At 39.5% G+C, this 18340-nt stretch overlaps 1 protein-coding gene across 2 annotated transcripts in view; it reads left to right on the top strand.

The window, feature by feature from the left end:
* Window positions 1–18340, top strand: part of LOC116845614 — a 213400-nt gene that overhangs the window by 100675 nt on the left and 94385 nt on the right. The window lies entirely within an intron of this gene.

Below are 18340 nucleotides of genomic sequence, written 5' to 3'. Positions count from 1 at the left end.
GAGAGAGAGAGAGAGAGAGAGAGAGAGAGAGAGAGAGAGAGAGAAAGAGAGAGAGTGGCTCGCGCCGCGACAAACTGGAATAATAAACTGCGGTAATATCGACTCGACCATAGAACCCCCGAATGGAATTCTCTTTGACCACGAGCGTTTCCACGTGAAACTGCTTGAAATTCGTTTAGTTTCGGTAGAGTTCCGCGCTAAAAATAGCAGCGCGGACGCGCGAGTACTTTCGCCGGCTTCACGGGGTGCGCTCTGCAACCCTCGGCCGCTCGTATGTAGACTACGTGTCGCGCGTGGAAAATAAAGGAAAGGGCCGAGCGAGGGGCTGGCGAGACGAGGCGAGGCGAGACGAAGCGAAGCGAGCTGCGGACCCGTGCGGGGATCGCTCAGCGGACCGTGCCGCGAGATTTATCCCGGCCCGATAATTTATACAGTGTAAAGGAAGCGTGGCCGAGGGCCGTGGAAAACTGCCAATTGTGATAATTCCAACGTCCGGGCCACGTGAGCGGTAGGATAGAAAAGGAAAAAGAAGAAAAAAGGGAAACACATCCGTCAAGAGAAAAAGAGGTGGAAAAGAGAGGGAACAGCGAGTTTCACTCGTGGAAATCGACATTCCGTTTTCTTCGCTCGCCCGTTAATGCGACGAATTCTGCTTTAATTCCGCTTTTTCTGCCGACTGACTTGTAAGTATCTTCGGTGATCAGCCAGAACGCGCTTAGATTCGTCTTTTTTTTCATTTTCAACGTCGTTTTATAATGATAATTACACGAACGCTCGTTCAAATGTTTTCCTCCCTTGATGGGTGATTAAATGATGTGATAAGCCGTGATCGAGTGAAGCAACAGCTGTCTTTGTCGCGGGAAAATGTGACGAGTCATCTATGATGGGATCTAAAATGGAATGTCTGTCTGTTCCCTTATACACTCCTAAATCCTTTGACCGATCAAGACCTTTTATCTACTCACTAATTCGGACAACGCCATGTAGTTTCAGCTAGTTACTCGTAACAGTGACGAAAAGCGCAGTCGCGATTAGTGGAAAAGCGTCAGCGGAGAAGAATGAAAGTGCAGACATGCGACACTCTATTTACTTGCAGTCTTCGCTGGCGGTAACGAACATTGATTGGAGGTTTCTTGCTTTAACGCGGGAAACGAAGTTTCAATTTGCGCGGGTCAATGTAATACGCTCCGGAAAGCGGCCCGAACGCGCTCGAGGGGAACTGTGAAGTTGAGTCGAGTCGAGTGCAAAGAGTGGATAAGAGTAATGGCATTGAGATTCAAATTAATGCCACGCTTAATGACGCTTATAGGATTTCACAGCCGTGAAAAGACCGTGAGGACGCGATGGTGGAAAGATGCCGTAACGAGCTGTCGAAGGAGCGTGTCGAAGCGAGGAGAAAACGAAAGAAACGACGTTTTCGCACGTTCGGATCGATCACGTCGCATCGTGTCGCGCCATGTCGTGTCGTCGGCCACCTTGAAACTTTTTCGCCGACACTGACCTGCTGCAACTGCACTCGCGGTATTGTCCGTCGTTGGGAAGGGTCGTTGGTAATGAAAAGATCTCACGACGATCGTGCAGTTTTTGCGCGCGTCGGCGAGCGTCACCAAGTTCGGCGAAAGTAGGTTTCGCGACGGAATTGTTGCGATCTGCCGGATTGAGCTCTGAATAATACATTTATGGAGAACGGACGTGAATATTAATAGCGTGTTTGCTTAGCCTCGGATGACGAGTTTACTTGGCGGCGCGATTAGTTTCTGACGAATATATCTCATGATAAATTCCAAACAGCCAAGACGAAAATTGCGCGCGAAACAATATTAGAAAAACTAATGTGATTACCTGGACGAGATTGAAGACTTGACGTCGGGGAAGTTAGTGCTGAAATCTGCCTATCTGTCTATTTACACTGACGGAAAAAATGGTCAATCTAACTAAAATTTCTTTTCGCTTCAAACATATTTTTATGTAGTAAAATTTTGTCAACAACATACAAAGTTTTTATATACAACGTTATTATTATTACTAACATTATAGTAGAATTTAGTAAAAAAATAGTTTTCCCTCGATCATAATTTATAGTAATCATTTTTTGTGTGATTACAAATATTAGACATTTTTTCCTCTGGTCGAAGAAAATTCAAGGAAATGCTTCTCACGTTCATTTTCAGTATCATAAATTCACTCATATCGTGGATTATAGTATTACTGATTCTATATGTTACGCGGAACTTTTTGAACGAACCATACAGAAAAACAACTTGGTTAGAGTAACTAAATTTTTCGTAACTTCGGGACTAGATGAAAAACCTGGTTGCAGGAACAGAAAGATTTCTTTAAAAGGTTTCTATTCAGTCAATTGCTCTCAGTTACCTCAACCGCGTTTTCATGCAGTTGAATGTTCAGATGAATGTTTTTGGTCACAGTAACAGGGATATTATTTCTCGTCAGCGAGTTTTTCGTCTGGTCTCCATTCAGTTACCCGAATTAAAATTTTTTTTGCGTGCATAGATTCGGAGATCGCGATATTTATATGTTAAACCGCCATATTGCACACGCAAAGAAATTTCCCAATTGCAAAATTATCTGATGCAAAATATACTTCATATGAAAAAAAAAAAAAAAAAAAAAATATATATATATTATTGGATCACACTGAGAAAAAAAGAAATAAAAATCATTTATTCGGTGGGTACTAATGATGTTTACTTATATTAACATATAAATTATATAACATATGAATCTTAAAAAAACCTTAGTTTTTAACGAAAAAAATTTTTTATTCTGTTTAAGTAAAAGAATTTAGATTTAAATAAATGTGTTACTAATGCAGTCGAAAAGTTTGGTTTTTAATACAATAATAAAAAATGAGGTGAAAAAGATTAAGTCTCAAGTTACATAATTTTGCGTAAACTGCAATCGGGACAAATTGATGACTAATTTGTTCCCATTGTGTGTAACGAAGTTGGATTGGACTAAAAAATCGCACCGAGTTATCCCACTGACCCGATATATATTTGTTCGGCTCGAGAAACACGCCTTTCAACTTCTGTCACGAATTTATGAGAAAAGACAGTAACGTTAATCGACCTTATAAGTGCGACATTACCTTCCGGGAAAGAGACATTCGAGGAAAGAATCTCATTATCTGTAGGAAAAGGATTGCGGCGTCCTCGGCGGCCGATAACAGGTACAAAGAAAAGAATTTAACGAAATGCTGCTATTCGTCGCGACTCCCGTGTACCTTTACTGGTTTTCTGGGCGAAGTTTGCGGTTGGAGAGAAAAATGTATGCCGTTTTCCACGAAACGACGGTGCGACGGGGCGGAGGAAGAATTGCGGAAAGATGTAAGGCTCTCGTTTGACGCAATTTTCGACGCTACCGGCGAGGAAAGGGTGAGAGAAAGAGACCAAGGAAAGAGAGGAAGGGAGGGAGAGAACGACTCGATTCTTTTCATGGGGATGACAATGAAGAAACTGTTCTGGCAAAATGTCGCGAGAGTGCAGCCACGACGTAGCGCGACACGTTGCATCTCTGCGAGTATAAATAATACAGACGTTCTGTGCTGAAATATGTATTAATTTACGCGATGGATATAATGTACGTAATTGCCCGTATCTCACTCCTCTTTCTTCGTTTCTCAAAAAAAGTGACGGGAAAATTATAAAAAAAAAGGATGCGGTGACTAACCTCTACAGCGACAATAATCGACTCGAATTTGAAGTTTTACGATAATACCATTATCGAGTTCCGAATGCCCAGTCACTCGCACATATTGACCACTCGATCACGCAATTCCGAAAATGCATCAAACCATTGCATGACGATTTCAACGCCCCTCAAATGGATATAATACAAGCAAGCAAGTGATAATATCACTATTTTCTCTTCATATAACTAAAACCAGTGAAGTTTGAAATATAATGAAAATATAAAATAAATATAAAATCTAGAGTGTGTCACAGATGAAATAAATGGACTTTAATTCCGAGATCTGGGGTTCTTTAATTTTTAATTTGGAACATATAGCAGCGATATCTTTGCATTCACACCGATTGAAATAATCTCCTATTTGTGAAATAAAATTCAGAACGAAATTATTCCACTTCACGTGAAGTATTGAGAATTTCTACTGATAAAATAAATAACATATACGCTCGGTATTCTTTTCATACAATTGACGAGGTTTCTTTCTAATTACCTTTTAAAATTCATATCAATGATTGGCAGAATTTGATAGAAAACACGCCCTCCGGGTCTCTCACGCCAACCTGATAAAATCACGGTCAGTAATGCTATACGGTTCAGGCGTGGAACGGTATATTTACGTTCAATAGACATACACGCCCACGCCAAGCGCGATCCTGTGTGTCATTCGTACACATTGTTTACCGTGGACGTTGCTTGCTGCGTAGCAACCGGCTGGCCGTCTGAATCGCGCTCGGCACGAGTGCAAATATACTATACCTGAATCTGAAACGAAATAGCATTTAATGACCGCGGTAGCACACGATATGATTTCAATTCATTTACATTCTCGCTACTTTCGTCTCGTTAAGAGGAATAAATCCTACTTAAAAAGGGACGTCGATGACACTAACAATACATCTTACAATACAGACACGTTATAAATAACACAAGTTAACCCTCAAATTATTGTAGATGTGATCCTGAAGAATTCCCGAAAGCCAAAAACTTTCGGAATCACCTATATTGAGAGCCAGAACAAAAGTCAAAAATTGCCGGCCTGTGTAATTTGTCGCATGCGTCGTATTATACTCACCCTTCTCCCCCGGCCCCGTCGCCGCCAACAGCGGTAGCAGTAACACGCGCGAAAACTGTGAAACTTTTGTGTCGAAAACAATTTTCAGTAACTGCACGCGCGCAACAGAGATAATTCAGGTCACACACGAAGCCGGCAATGCGAATTTCCAACTTTTTACGCTCGGCGGAATAACGACGTTCTCTGCGAAGGGGCAAAAATTGCTTGAATTAACGTTAATTAATATTCCAACAATAACAATTAATTTTGTGTTCATTTAATTTCAAATTCGATCGATTCGCCGCGAGGCGGAATCAAATCTAGCTGGCCGGGATTTAATTCGCACGCCGCTCTCCCACGATACTTTTAAATTCCTGGGGTCGATGGTCCACCGAGCCGGTGACCGGGCGCCCACCGCCGCTGGTCTGTATTTAACTGTTACTCCCGCAGTAACGAACCGAAATGTTGCCGTGAAATCTAAGCGAGTTCGTACTCCGCGGTGCTTCCGCAGCTTCGCAAACGACTTCGCTGCGCTCGCGCACCGATGCCGGAGATACGGATAATTTCGGGTCAATTTCACGTCGCTCGCGCCCTGAGGTGATCGCGGTCAACGGCTATTGCGCGACCGGCAAACGGCTTTACGATGGTTATTCGATACGCGGATTGCGAAAAGGCGCGAAATAACGCGACAGGAGATAGCAAGAACGAAACCCCAGCCGGATATCGGTTATCTCTATGCGGTCCGATCGTGCCATCGACAGTTACTAAAATTATCCACAAGTTTCCGCAGGCACTTCTTTATGAATGAAAATAAAAATATAATTTGAAATATAATATCGAGGATACAAATGGAATATAAAATTATGCATCTTTACGAATACTTCACGAGATGTATCTTGACTTTTTATATTTCATGTAAACGCGAAATATATACGTTTTTTGCTGAAATATTGCCGCAGAGATATTAGGAAATTTGTACAAGTTGACGAATTTTTGATCATCTTGTGTTTTGTGAGTTTAGATCTTCCTCTGAATACAGCACTCCGAGCTAGATAGTAAATTAAATGAAATTAGCTGGTTTACCGCTTATCGCGTTATTAACGTTTCGATAATTTTATAGTTTCCAACCGGAAAGTACTAAGTGACTCTGTTCAAATAATCCAAGAGACGCTGACGAGTTGCGAAGTTACGCAGAGCGTTTCTAGGCGTGATGCATAAACTGAAGGATCCACCAGAAGTTAATTTAAGTAGAAAATGTCTTACAAACGTGGCTCCAATTTGCAACGGTTACTTTACAGCACATGACAAGATCAAGAACGGGATAAATTCGAAGATGTCTCGACATGCTGACGTCAAACTCATAATTCTAACTTAACTGGTCGATATTACAGCAAGAAAATGTTCTATATATATGCAAATTCCGTGTATGTAATATACGTCATAACTACGCATTCAGATTTTCCAAAAATGCCATATTTTTTCACGCATATTTTTCCATCCCTCCTTGTGATTTTGATGGATTTGAAAATTTTTGCGAGGACAAAAGGCGGAGGGAATTTCACGTTGAATTCACACGTGCATAATAAAATTATTTTTCGGGAATTGCATTTTTGGAATACTAGTTTCAAACAACGCGTGCCGTGTTACAGGCTCACGTTGCGTTCATGTCCGCGCTGGTATGCAGTGCTTCGTGTAGTCCCGGCGCATATCCATAACACAGCGCATATAATGCGGCGCTTACAACTCTTATCCCAGAAATACGATTTTGCAAAATAATTTTATGAAATACAACGAACGAAGTGAAATCCTCTTTAGTCTCTAATCCTTGCGGAAATTTAGGGAACTTTGGAAGGAATAATGTGACACGTTACATTGAAACGTATGGCGTATTTAAAAATATCGAAATATGTACTTACAAAGCACACGAAAAATACCACGGAAATGTTGCCTAAAATATTCTCTCATATATTTGAAAAATTTAGTTGAAAAATTATTCCCTCATTACGTCACGAAACACATGTAGTTCATGATTCACGAAAATTATGAAACGAACGCCAAGTATGCAAGATTCGCTCGGAGACGTTATTTTTGCTGACGTTCTCTGGGAATTTCAATAGAGACTAAGTACACAGGCGACATGATTGCTTCCCTTTATTAATGCTTATTCAAGGCGTTAGTATAATTTGACGATTCGCGCGACGCGGCAATAATTATCGCGTGCCACACGCGACTTGTATGCACCTTACGTGTCGCGATGCAGTCGCTCAACTGGCGCACTCATGGAGCGTTTCTCACGCGTGCGACATAATTGATACGTCGAACACTGAGACAGTCGCAACGATCGCGGCATTGTCTTCCGTCACCCTAATTGAATCATCTTTGATTCCTCTTTGTCGACGTCAGCCGTTCAATTAATTGCATCGAGAGAAATAAAATGGTCGATCTGTCGAAAACTATAGTCACTTTTGGCTTCAACTATATTTTTCCATTGCTTTAAAATGGTAACATGCACATAAGGTTATTATCATTACAATAGAATTTAATTAAAGAAAAATACTTTTCTTGACTATAATTTATAGTGCATTGTAAAAACTGATGTATTAAATTTAACATTTCATGTGTCTCAAATGATCCACTCTCATTTATGTGTAAATTTAATACAAATGTGGTAAAAAGTAACACGCATAATATGTAAAAAATTAATACAAGAATTTAATACTTGAATACCGTCACAGTTTGTGTTAAATTGACATATGTATAATGTTAAATTAACTAAAATAAAATGTTACTTTAACATTTGAGAGAAGTATTAATCTATGATTTTGATAAAATGAAAATGTTAAATTGACATAATCTATGTCTAACATATTAAATATGTCAATTTAACACAACTTGTGATTCCTAACGGTATTCAAGTGTTAAATTCAATTGTGTTAATTTTTTCCATATTATGTATATTACTTTTTAACACATTTGTTTTGTGTTAAATTTACATATAAATGAGAGTGGATGATTTGGGACACATGAAATGTGTTAAATTTAGCATATCAATTTTTACAGTGTAATTATAATTAAGATCAATGAACTCTACGGCGCATTGTTTGATTTTTACTTGGAATGCAACATGTTTATCGAGCTTCAGAGCAAACTTTTTAACACGAATTCAGAAAAGTCTTATACAACGCAAGTTACTTTTTGCCTGTTCTCTTAGAAATTTATTCCTTACGACTCTGTAATATTCAATATCCAACAACTCTCCAATTATACGTCAAATTTCCATCGTGAGGAAAGATTTGTAGTTCAAGATTAATTTGAATGATTTGAAATTAATTCGAGTGGTTTGCGCGCGATGCACGTGAAGAGATATCTCGTCATATATTCCGCATCTGAAATTCTGACTGCAACCCCAAAATCATGCAATCGAAATGGTTTTTGACCGCAGCTACAGTAATACGTACGATCGTTGTTAAGCCACACGAGTGCGGATAAAGTATCCGACGTGTAATTAATGCGATAATAATAATAAATGCCGTGCAATAAAAGGCGACAGTAAATAGGAATAGTAATGAACGTGAAGCGTGAAATATACATGAAAATTTCGGTGTACGCTTAAATTACCGATACGCCGTTGGCGGTGCTGTTAGAAATTACAGCGGCCATTTTCGGCCGTTATTACTTGAGCGTTACGTGTTATAAATTACTTCAATAACATTTATTTATTACTTAGAAACCGAATTGTAGCAGCTGGCTTGGTCGTCGTTGTGTGCGAGCGATCGCGTGGGAATTACAACGTGCGGTCGTTTTGCGAATTAAGGGCGATTTGTAACACTCGATGATCGAACGTAATACGCGATAAAACGTGTAGCGCGGTGTTAATGAGAATTGCGAGACGCAATTTGAAAAATCATTAATTCATAATCGCTGACTCTCGCGCATCTCGTCCAGCCGTTTGCGTTCTCTCGTTTTACCTCTCAATCACACATTCGTTCACTCATTTACTCATTCATTCTTTAATATCTTGATGCGTTTTTTCGCGTGAAGACAATGCGTCAGCGTGATACTATTAGCTTCTGAACAATTTAAAGACGCTCAGTGAAAAAAAAGATACTCGAGACAGATGGCTCAATAAAGGCGAATGGTCAGAAAGGTGCAACAGTGTGGAGAAGCGAATGCTGTTGCTTTTGTAAATTTTCTTTCTCTTTTACGCTCACACACACATGCACCTTCAGAAAAATTATCAATTGTTCCTGTGATCGATTCCGCGTGAAGCCCGTTGAATAGGCGTGACATAGCGTTACTGTTAACGGTTCCAAAAAAAAATTGTCGAAAAACAAACGTCCGTGTTTGAATCAAACTAGAAAAATGTCCGTCAAAAACCTGAAATTTCTACATCAGTTTTTTTCGGGCGTAAACTGTGGTACGTCATCAAATATTTCGAGTCGGGATTGCGCGATTCACAGCGGCAACTACCGAATACGGTTGAAATTTTCAGTTCTTCTGCACGAAAAATAATATTTTAGCGCTTCGTGTTCCGCGAATGTTTGCAACAGCAAGTTAATAGTCTATAGAAAAGACATGCAGATTGCGTATTCAAACGCGTACGAGGTTATGATAAACAGCGCGGATGTGTTTTTTTCTTCCTTGGATTGCTTTTCTTAACGATAGAATGATACTTTTCTGTGTACAGCTAAATCGACTGTCGCTCTTTTTTTTATTAGTGTTAATCGAGATAAGCACGCTGCTGTTTCACGATTCGCGATTTTCGCGACGCCAAATTTTTCGGATGGTTACACTGCCAGCCGCCAGCTCGCTGACAGGATGAGGAAATTAAAAGTGTTAAAGAAAAGGATCAGGGATCAGGGATAAAACGTGTTAAATTAAGCGCTTAATTCCGCTCCTTCGAGTACCTCATCGGGGAAGATGGTAGTGCGAATGAAAACGCAAAGTACCCTTATCTCTGTCTCTCCCTTCACCGGGAACCGACCTTTGCCATTAGTATGGCTGCAAGAGGCGGTCAGAGGAATGCAGATGAGGTGCGGCGCACCTCATGACAGAGGAGCTGAAATAAAAACGCATCCGCAGAAGCGAGGGAGAGACCGAAGTTGGGGGCGTATCTTTTCTCAGGGAAAGTGTCGTTTTTCCCTCAGGAAGGGATCACCAAAGGAAGAGGCGCCCGTGTTATTCGCAACTTTGCTACGCCCGCTGCAACTCTTGCTGGTGGCCCGTCGAAAGTTTGCGAACACGTCGATCCTCGTCTCGTGAATATACATGTGTCGAAACATACAATGTTATCTAACGATCGACGTGTGCCGAATTGTGCTTGGTTCGCTCTCAGCCACATCTGCTACTCTTCAGAGACATAGAATATTCTATTCTTCGACTAATCTCGAATATCAACTTGAATCTTACATTTTTCATACATGACTTCGATTTTATAAGAAAGTCAATGTTAAAAATTTACTTGAATTACACTCCTTGAGTTTTACTTATGTATTGAAGAGGAGGTTTACGAAGAGGATATAGCAAGTGTTTTGCAACTAAAGCGAAAATTGCGCAAGAATTAAAGAAATTAAAAGAATATTTTACATGAAGAATTACATTTTTTCGCTTGTACCACGAATTACACGATACAACTTCTACATGCTGTTGTTACACATAAGTCACATTCTATGAAGAATCAGACGTTTTATTATTTTATCTGACGATAAGACCACTTCGTGCAAGTTTCTCGAAAGACGGGAGAATTTGGGCGCATAGGGGAGCTCCTTTCGGACACGTTTACCAAGCTAACGGAATCCTTAACGCGTTGCATCAACGGGAGGGTATAGTAGCGAGCTTATAAAAAATGGAGCGAGCAAGAGAACTAGCTCGAATCCTCGAAAATTCGATATTAGCGCAAGTTTGCTGGAGTGCTCACTCACGACAAGAGTAAGAGAGAGAGAGAGAGAAGTTGAAATTTACGAGATCGAATCGCGATGTAACGTCAGAGCGGGGGAAGAACGCGGCGCGGTCCAGAGAGCGTTAAAATAGGGAGCGACCGTAAAAATTCAGCGCGCGAGAGAATCTCGATATCGTTACTCGTGATGTGTACCACTTAGTAGGTCGTAACTATGCTAGGGCGACGCTAGTTTCCACGGTGGTCCGCGCACACTGCGACGGCAACTGTTGCGACAATATTTTTCTTCATCCTGTGTATCGTGTGCATGAAAAGCGCGCACCCATACGGCCGCGGGGCTGACTGCGCGCGCGAACCTTTTATGTTTCATAAGTACACATCGCTCCGTGGTACGTGAGCGAGGAATTTATTGCCTTCAGTGGAAGCTCCATAAACTGTGTTACGCGCGCGCGCACACAGCCGCGTCAATGTCGACAATAAAGTAAAGTATTGTTTCTGGAGTCCGTACGTATGCGATCGTTTGTTAGATAAACCCCGTCTCTCTTTTTCTCTCTCTCTCGTTAAGTAAACCAGATCAACGCCAAGGTCCGACTGTTCATCTCCGGAGATGCTTCGTTTCGCGGGGATGGATTGTTCGCCCTTTATGGAAAATTATTCGCTTTGCTCCTCGCTCGCTCGCGAAGATTTCATTTTCTTCTCGTTATCGCGCCTTTTGCTCTCTGCATGTTAATAACCAAGCCTGTTCGATACACGACATGGTATGATATGCAAATGCAATGAAACATTTACATTTACGTACTTCTTTAATCCTAGAACTCTAAACATCAAAAAGTTAATTTGATGTGAATTTTGAGCATGGATAAATTTTACCCAACGCGTTTTCATTTGTTCATAACTTTCAAAAAAATGATGAAGATTCAATCTTTTTTTTTAGTTTCTTTTTTATTTAGTTTTTTTAGTGTGGAAAACATCGAGAAATCTATGAATACTTTTACGACTCAATAAAGTTGGAAAACAAAATATATGTTTTTAAAAGCATTAACGTTAGAAGAGTTGGTCTTGGGTAAATTTTAGTCATATTTACGGTGTTTCCGGTAATATCTCGTGAGATACGTTGATTCGTTTGTGTGATATGAAGAACTTCCAGATTTTTCAATGGAACGGTTATATTTTCATGTTATGACTTGATGATAATTTTGTTTTATACGTGAAATCTAAAATTACTTATTACACAACCCAATACACCACGTATGACGCAGTGATGATGTTTGTGATTTTATCGCACACAATATTTCATTATTATATATCAGATGTGATATCGTTTATAATTAACTGTGCCGTTTAACATTAGTGTCACTTAATTAACTATATGACGAAACTAAATAGCCTCTCGAGTTCAGACCCCCACTAAATGATCATTCGCATAATCGACTCGTTTACGGGAGCTGGTATCGCTGGTAGACAACGAATATCGCTTCGGACCCGATCATAAAAAGATTCACGTTAACGGGAGAAGACTGTAGACGATATCGGCGACCTACATTTAACGAAATAAACTGTTCTGTCTTCGCTTTTACGAGCGACGATCGAACGTTTACGGAGCGCATTATCGGCGCGTAATGGCGGTTTGTGTCAGAGGAAGCCGAGACATCGAGCTCCCGTTTAAAATACCAGCCGTATTTACGTTTAATTTATAAAATACCAGCCGCGTTAAGTTTTGTGATATTTACGGCGGCGGTTACTCGAAGAACTGATATTAAAATGACATAATCTAAAACGTCAAAACGGACTGAAATATATTTCTATCGAGTATCACGTAAATATTTATCTACATATAACATTTTTTTCCACATATAAAAAAGTGTATTAAGTCGAAATTTAAAAGTTTCGATATTATTGAAGTCATGGTTGAAATATTTTCCGCGAAACTGATTTAATTCCTATGATGTATGTGTATATCTATATATATAATTGTTCTGCGAATAATTGTTATCGCGCAGAGATTCTGTCCTTTAACAGTTGGAGCGACAAAAGAGTTAATATTTTTGTAATCATCTTTACTTGTTTGATGTTAATTCACCTCCAAAGAAATGAAGGATATTACAATACGTACAGCTGAAACAATATGTGCAAAAACAATATGTGCAGTGTATGCTAAATGATTCGCGCTTGTAATGTTCCATTTACGTGCTATAAATTGCGCGATCAAGTGCTGGCTCATATGGCCGATATGGCAGCTTCCGCGGAGGACAACGATGAACGCGGTTGTAACGTTTGACCGTCGTTCCTCTCTCATCGGCGATACTGACAATCCGCGCACAAGTCGTTTCTCGCAAAACAAACACAAAGGCGCAAAAATTGTCAGGTAGCCGATTGCGTCCACGCTCGGCGGAGCTAACGCAGTTAGTTGGAAAAATCGAACTAACGGCGAGACTGAGGGATCGTGCGAGTTAAAAGGGAAGAAACTTTGTTGCCGTTTAATGGAATGTTTAATGGGCCGATAAACGCTTGTAAACGCACGTCTATGCGGAATATTAAAGGCGTCATAGGAGAACGATAAAAGCGGCGTTCATCTCACCTTCATACACGTCCGCATTTTTTTATAAATTATCATCGCGTGACCAGTCGCGTGTCAATCTCTGAGAGCGCGCGGTCGTTATAAAATTGCTCGCTGTATTTTATCAAACGTGTATTATATCTCATCTATGTGTGTTTATATACTCAGAAAAATGTAATTTTACACGAAAAAAGTTTGATTAAATTAATAAAATGTCTGGCAAAATATGAGCAAATTAGAAATTCTGATTAAGGTTAGAAGAATTTCGTTCAAGTTGATAAGATTAACTAGAATTTGCAACTTTCAATTAACAAGATTGTTAGTTAAACAGAACTATTCAAATTAAGTAAGAATCTTATTAACTTGAACAAAATTCTAGTAACTTTAACCGAATTTCTGTTTCATTCATATTTCACCAGGTTAATTCAACCAAACTTTTTTCCGTATATCCTTAATGATCCTCTTGTTGGCCTCAAGAGATCTTCTAAAACTAAAAAGAAAATATTCTAACATCCAAAAAAAAAAACAATTGTAGTTTCAAGTGCTATTCGTTGTTATCGCGTATTCTAAGCGAAAACTTTTACCAGAGAAAGAGTATTCTTCTCCTAATGAAGTAAACTATTAATCGAAAATCTACAAAAATTATTCTAGCCTTTCTTTTCTTTTAAACCAAATATTTACACAAGAGGAATATCTTTACGAAATACGCGACAAAAAGAACTGACGAAAAAGATTGAAGTAAAAGACGAAATTCCTGTAACTTTATAAGAATATCGTGCCTTTCCCTTTTGGTTTTAGAAGAATCCTTTTGAAGTCGTATATGTAAGAATAAAATTGTCAGAAAATTTCTCTAAGGATGAGATCATTTTATATTGTTTAGATACATGTACATTAAGCTTCAATAAAGTCTCAATATCTTTTTGGAAACTCGATAGTAATCGTTTGCATCATGTTTAAATATTTTTATGCTTTGCAATTGTTGACTATTCGGCTAATCTGTCATTTTGACAGCTTCACATATCACACAACATCGTATTATGGCTAAATATGATAAGAATGTTTAAAAAAACCAACGAACTCTTCGGCCTAATAAATGTTGAAGCTTTATTGGAGCTTAGTGAATGCATCCTTTCTTCTCCTCCCTTCTGTCCTATCTTTCGTATTGCGTATATGAACTACCGTTTTCAATTTCACGTTAATTCGCTGGCCGCGCGATGTTTCGGAAGAAGTAATTAATCGATCGAAAAGATAATAGAACACGGGATGGCGCTCGTAATGCAGTATCCGTTATTGTTATTTCGGCTGTTACTAATAGGGAGAGAAATTGATAAGCTCAAACGCACGCCGCTCGGCGTGCCGCGGGCGTCGCCTCGCACGGAAAAAAAAGCAAATTCTCCCCGGCGTGACCCGATCGTAAACTGCATTCCCTGCAGAATTGGATAACGACAAGTGTGCCCGGTGAGTTCCTCTTACGCGCGAAGGGACCGAAGGAAGCAATTTCGCTCTCGTCCACCATGCCGCTCGTTAAGCCGTCCCGATACCGTCAGGCGATTAAAACGTAAATCGGCGCGGCGTACATTGCGCCGTCGCTTTACGACGCCGTCGTGTTAGCGCGACAAAATCAGGGGAAGACGTTACTTTTACTTCCGGCGTCGTTGTAACTCTTCGCCTTCGCTGTCGGGCCAATGGAAGAACTCGCGTGTAGCCGGGCGTTACTGAAACAACAGTTAGCCAACACTGCCTTCTCGGCTGTTTCAGTTGTTAAACTCTCCTCTCGCAACTTTCGCGAGCGCATTTATACAGCGAGGGCGCGTATACACACGGATACACACACATACGCACGCATCTCGCTGTGTAAATGCCGCGCAACTTTGGTCTCTCTCGGTGATGAAAGTCGGTGGCTAGGAAGCGAGCGCGCGCGCATGAGTTATACAGGGCGCGGCGATAATAACGTTACTTCCTGAGACCCCACCGTGAAAGGGAAGTGTTGAGAGCGCCAGGTTGCGGCCCTCGCGAAAATGCGTGCGCGTTTTCGGCAGTTTCGACAGAGCCGACACTGATATACCGTCAAATATCGCGCAGGAAATCGTCGTAAAAAATTATCGTTGCTGATATTTCTTGTATCGTACGACGACACTTCTCGTCCGGTTGAAAGTAACATGGAGAAGAAAGTGTCAGCTGCTGCAGCAAGAATATGTACGTGGTAGTTCGATGTAATACATGGATACTTAAAAGTATATAACTACCAGTAGCCATATATTTAGCTGTAAAATCGACGTAATACACTGAGGGAAAAATTACCTTAAAATCAACAAATATTTCTTTGATGGGTGACATTAACATATTTATTTAAATCTAGATTTTCTTTATTTGAACAAAATATTGTTTACTTAAATCAGGTAAACAATATTTGATTTAAATAAAGAGAATTTAGATTTAAGTAAATATGTTAATGGCATCCATCAAAGAAATATTTGTTGATTTTAAGATAATTTTTCCCTTAGTGTAGAAACAAAAGTTTTGGTCACAGCAACAAATACGTTTTCAGCAAACTATGATTAACTGCAGTAATAATATCTTTTTTTTCCGTGATTTTAATTGACAATTTCAACACAATATTTTCGTGTTTTCCTCGATGATATATAATTACTTACTTTTATTGAGTATAACTTTTCGACTGAGGGTAGGTTTACCGCGAAAAAATGTTTAACCACTGTCGAGCAGCGATCCTTTACGACATCCTGTAGACGTGTGCACCCCACTCGGTAACTCAAGATAACTTCGTAATGACATTCGTTGCCATCCTTGCACCGCGGAATTAGTGAAGTTCGCCACTGAACTTTTTCTAAAGAAAATGCCGGGTCATGACGGGGTAACCGGGAAACTAGTTTAACCTAACTATTTAAACGCTCAACGAAAAGAAAGAGAACTTATTATTTGGAATTAATGGATTATTTAAAAAACGTAATATCTCTCTCTCTCGCTAGCTCGGAAATGTCGAGAAATTCTACGTCACGTTGGCGCTATTTATTATATGTACATAAGATTCGTATGAGTCAAATTTCTCCGAGAGCGGAAATAGATTTGTATAAGTCAAAATTCCACCCGAAAGCAAATTTTGCAAATGATGGTACATAGTTTTTCGCACGTTTCGATACATATCTTAATTTCGATGTATGTAAAAACAAAGATACATAGATGCGCGTTAATGACAACGATTATTTCTTACTTTGGCGAGAAGAATACGATGTAACACCGCGTTCTTTGAACTCGACGAGTTCATGATGCAAAATTGTGCATCCAATCAGCTCCGTCTTTTTTTGTAAAATCTTTCTTCGTACAAAGAAGCTATGTTGATCGATTTTATCGGATACGAATATTTGAGAATTAATGATGTCTCAATAAGATTACGCGACGGGATATTTCAGTAAGTCGTATACTGCACAATGTTACTCACGGTAAATATAAAGTAAACCGATTTAGTCGCTCGCTTCGATAATTTACCATTCTGCGCGATAAGGTCCGCTAACTAAAACTAACATTACAGTAAGTCCAAAGTAATGCTCTTAAAGGCTTCTAATAACTTCCTGAGTCGAAATTTTGATTCTACATTAACTCTGCAAGTTTCGTCGAACTTGAAGGGTTAATGAAGAATTTCGAGATGTAACACTATAAACTAATGACTCATCTTGACGCTACAAATGGTCGCTCACTGCTGTTCTCTGTAGCTCGAAGAAGTACTCGTTCAAGAATTATTTAAGAATATATTGCCTATATCTCACAAAAATAATAAAACATTTTTTTTTAAATTAGAAATTAACTTATATTGCATCTAAAAGTGATCATAAACAACTTGACATTGATTCAAAGTCTAGATAAAAAATAATTCCACTCTGAAGTATAAACCCAAAGCCAACATAATGACGTAAAGTGACATTTTAGTGACACAATAATAACATCTCTAATAATGTCTCTTAAATATCTGAAAACTGCACGAAACAACGCGTGTCAGAAGTGTCGCGATTCGGAAAAGAATTACGCGCGCGCGAAAAAAGTCAGAAAGAAATGGTGGAATCAACCCTACAGTGAATCGTGGAACGTTCGACATCACTCTCATGTACGTCATTCGGCGATTTCTCAACCAGAAACGAGATCGAAACATAAATTACAAGCGACGTCCTCATCACTTACCTTAGCACCTACCTTAAGAGGATCTTGAAGTGACCACCAAATTCCCTCGTTGCATCTCCCTTCACGGGGGGAGATGTCGAAAAAATTTGGGTGCATTCGATGTATAAAAACCACTCGTCAATTGCCATTCACGATCATTAAATTGCCGGAAAACGCACGTCGTTTATGCGGGAATCAATAGAGCTAAGGGATCTTCAGCAGTCAAACGGTTCAGATCAACTAATTATTTGACAAAGCCCTTCCCCCGCTGCCCCCCTTCAAACTCTCCTCACCACTTGGCCGTATCTATTATCCTGCCCTAGCTAGCTTAAACTGCACCAGCAGAGCGGCCTGTGCTCCACCGTATAGTTTAGCCCGGTTTTGTCGTCTGTGTTTCTGCGCCTCTTCTCCCCCATCTATCTAAACCCCTGTTAGAAGATCCTATCCTATGTTCAGTGTATACGAGACTAAACACGCTCCAAATACTTAGGCAGGAGCTTTCCAACAAAAGAGTTAGAAGTGTGGGAAGAAGTTAGAGAATTTATGGTAGCGCGCAACGCGGATGGAACCACCAACAAATGAGACATCCCAGAGTCTTCAAGAGATATCTCACAGCGGGCTAAAAATAAATTGCTACAATCATTGTCGTTCGATAATTACACAAGATACCTCATTGTTACAGGGTATATTAACAATGAGCGAAACATATGACATCATCATATGTTAATATATTAATTGGCAAATATACACTTGCGATTGGCGAAATGTGGTTGTATTTAAGGGAAACTTATATATAGATAAATTGTTAATATAAGGATTTATTAAATTGTTTAGTATAAGGATTTGTGTGGATGAAAATGGGTAAGAAAACAAAACGTTAATTTCATCTTTTCTTCCTTTTTTTTCTTCTTTCTCTCTTCTTTCTTTTTTTTTTTTTTTTTTTTTTTTTTTATCA

The sequence above is a fragment of the Odontomachus brunneus genome, unplaced genomic scaffold (assembly GCF_010583005.1).
Source record: "Odontomachus brunneus isolate Ranch 3 - 2012 unplaced genomic scaffold, Obru_v1 Obru_scaffold_054, whole genome shotgun sequence".
Taxonomy (NCBI): domain Eukaryota; kingdom Metazoa; phylum Arthropoda; class Insecta; order Hymenoptera; family Formicidae; genus Odontomachus; species Odontomachus brunneus.
Note: the sequence above shows the minus strand (reverse complement) of the source record. Positions and strands in the feature narration are given on the sequence as shown.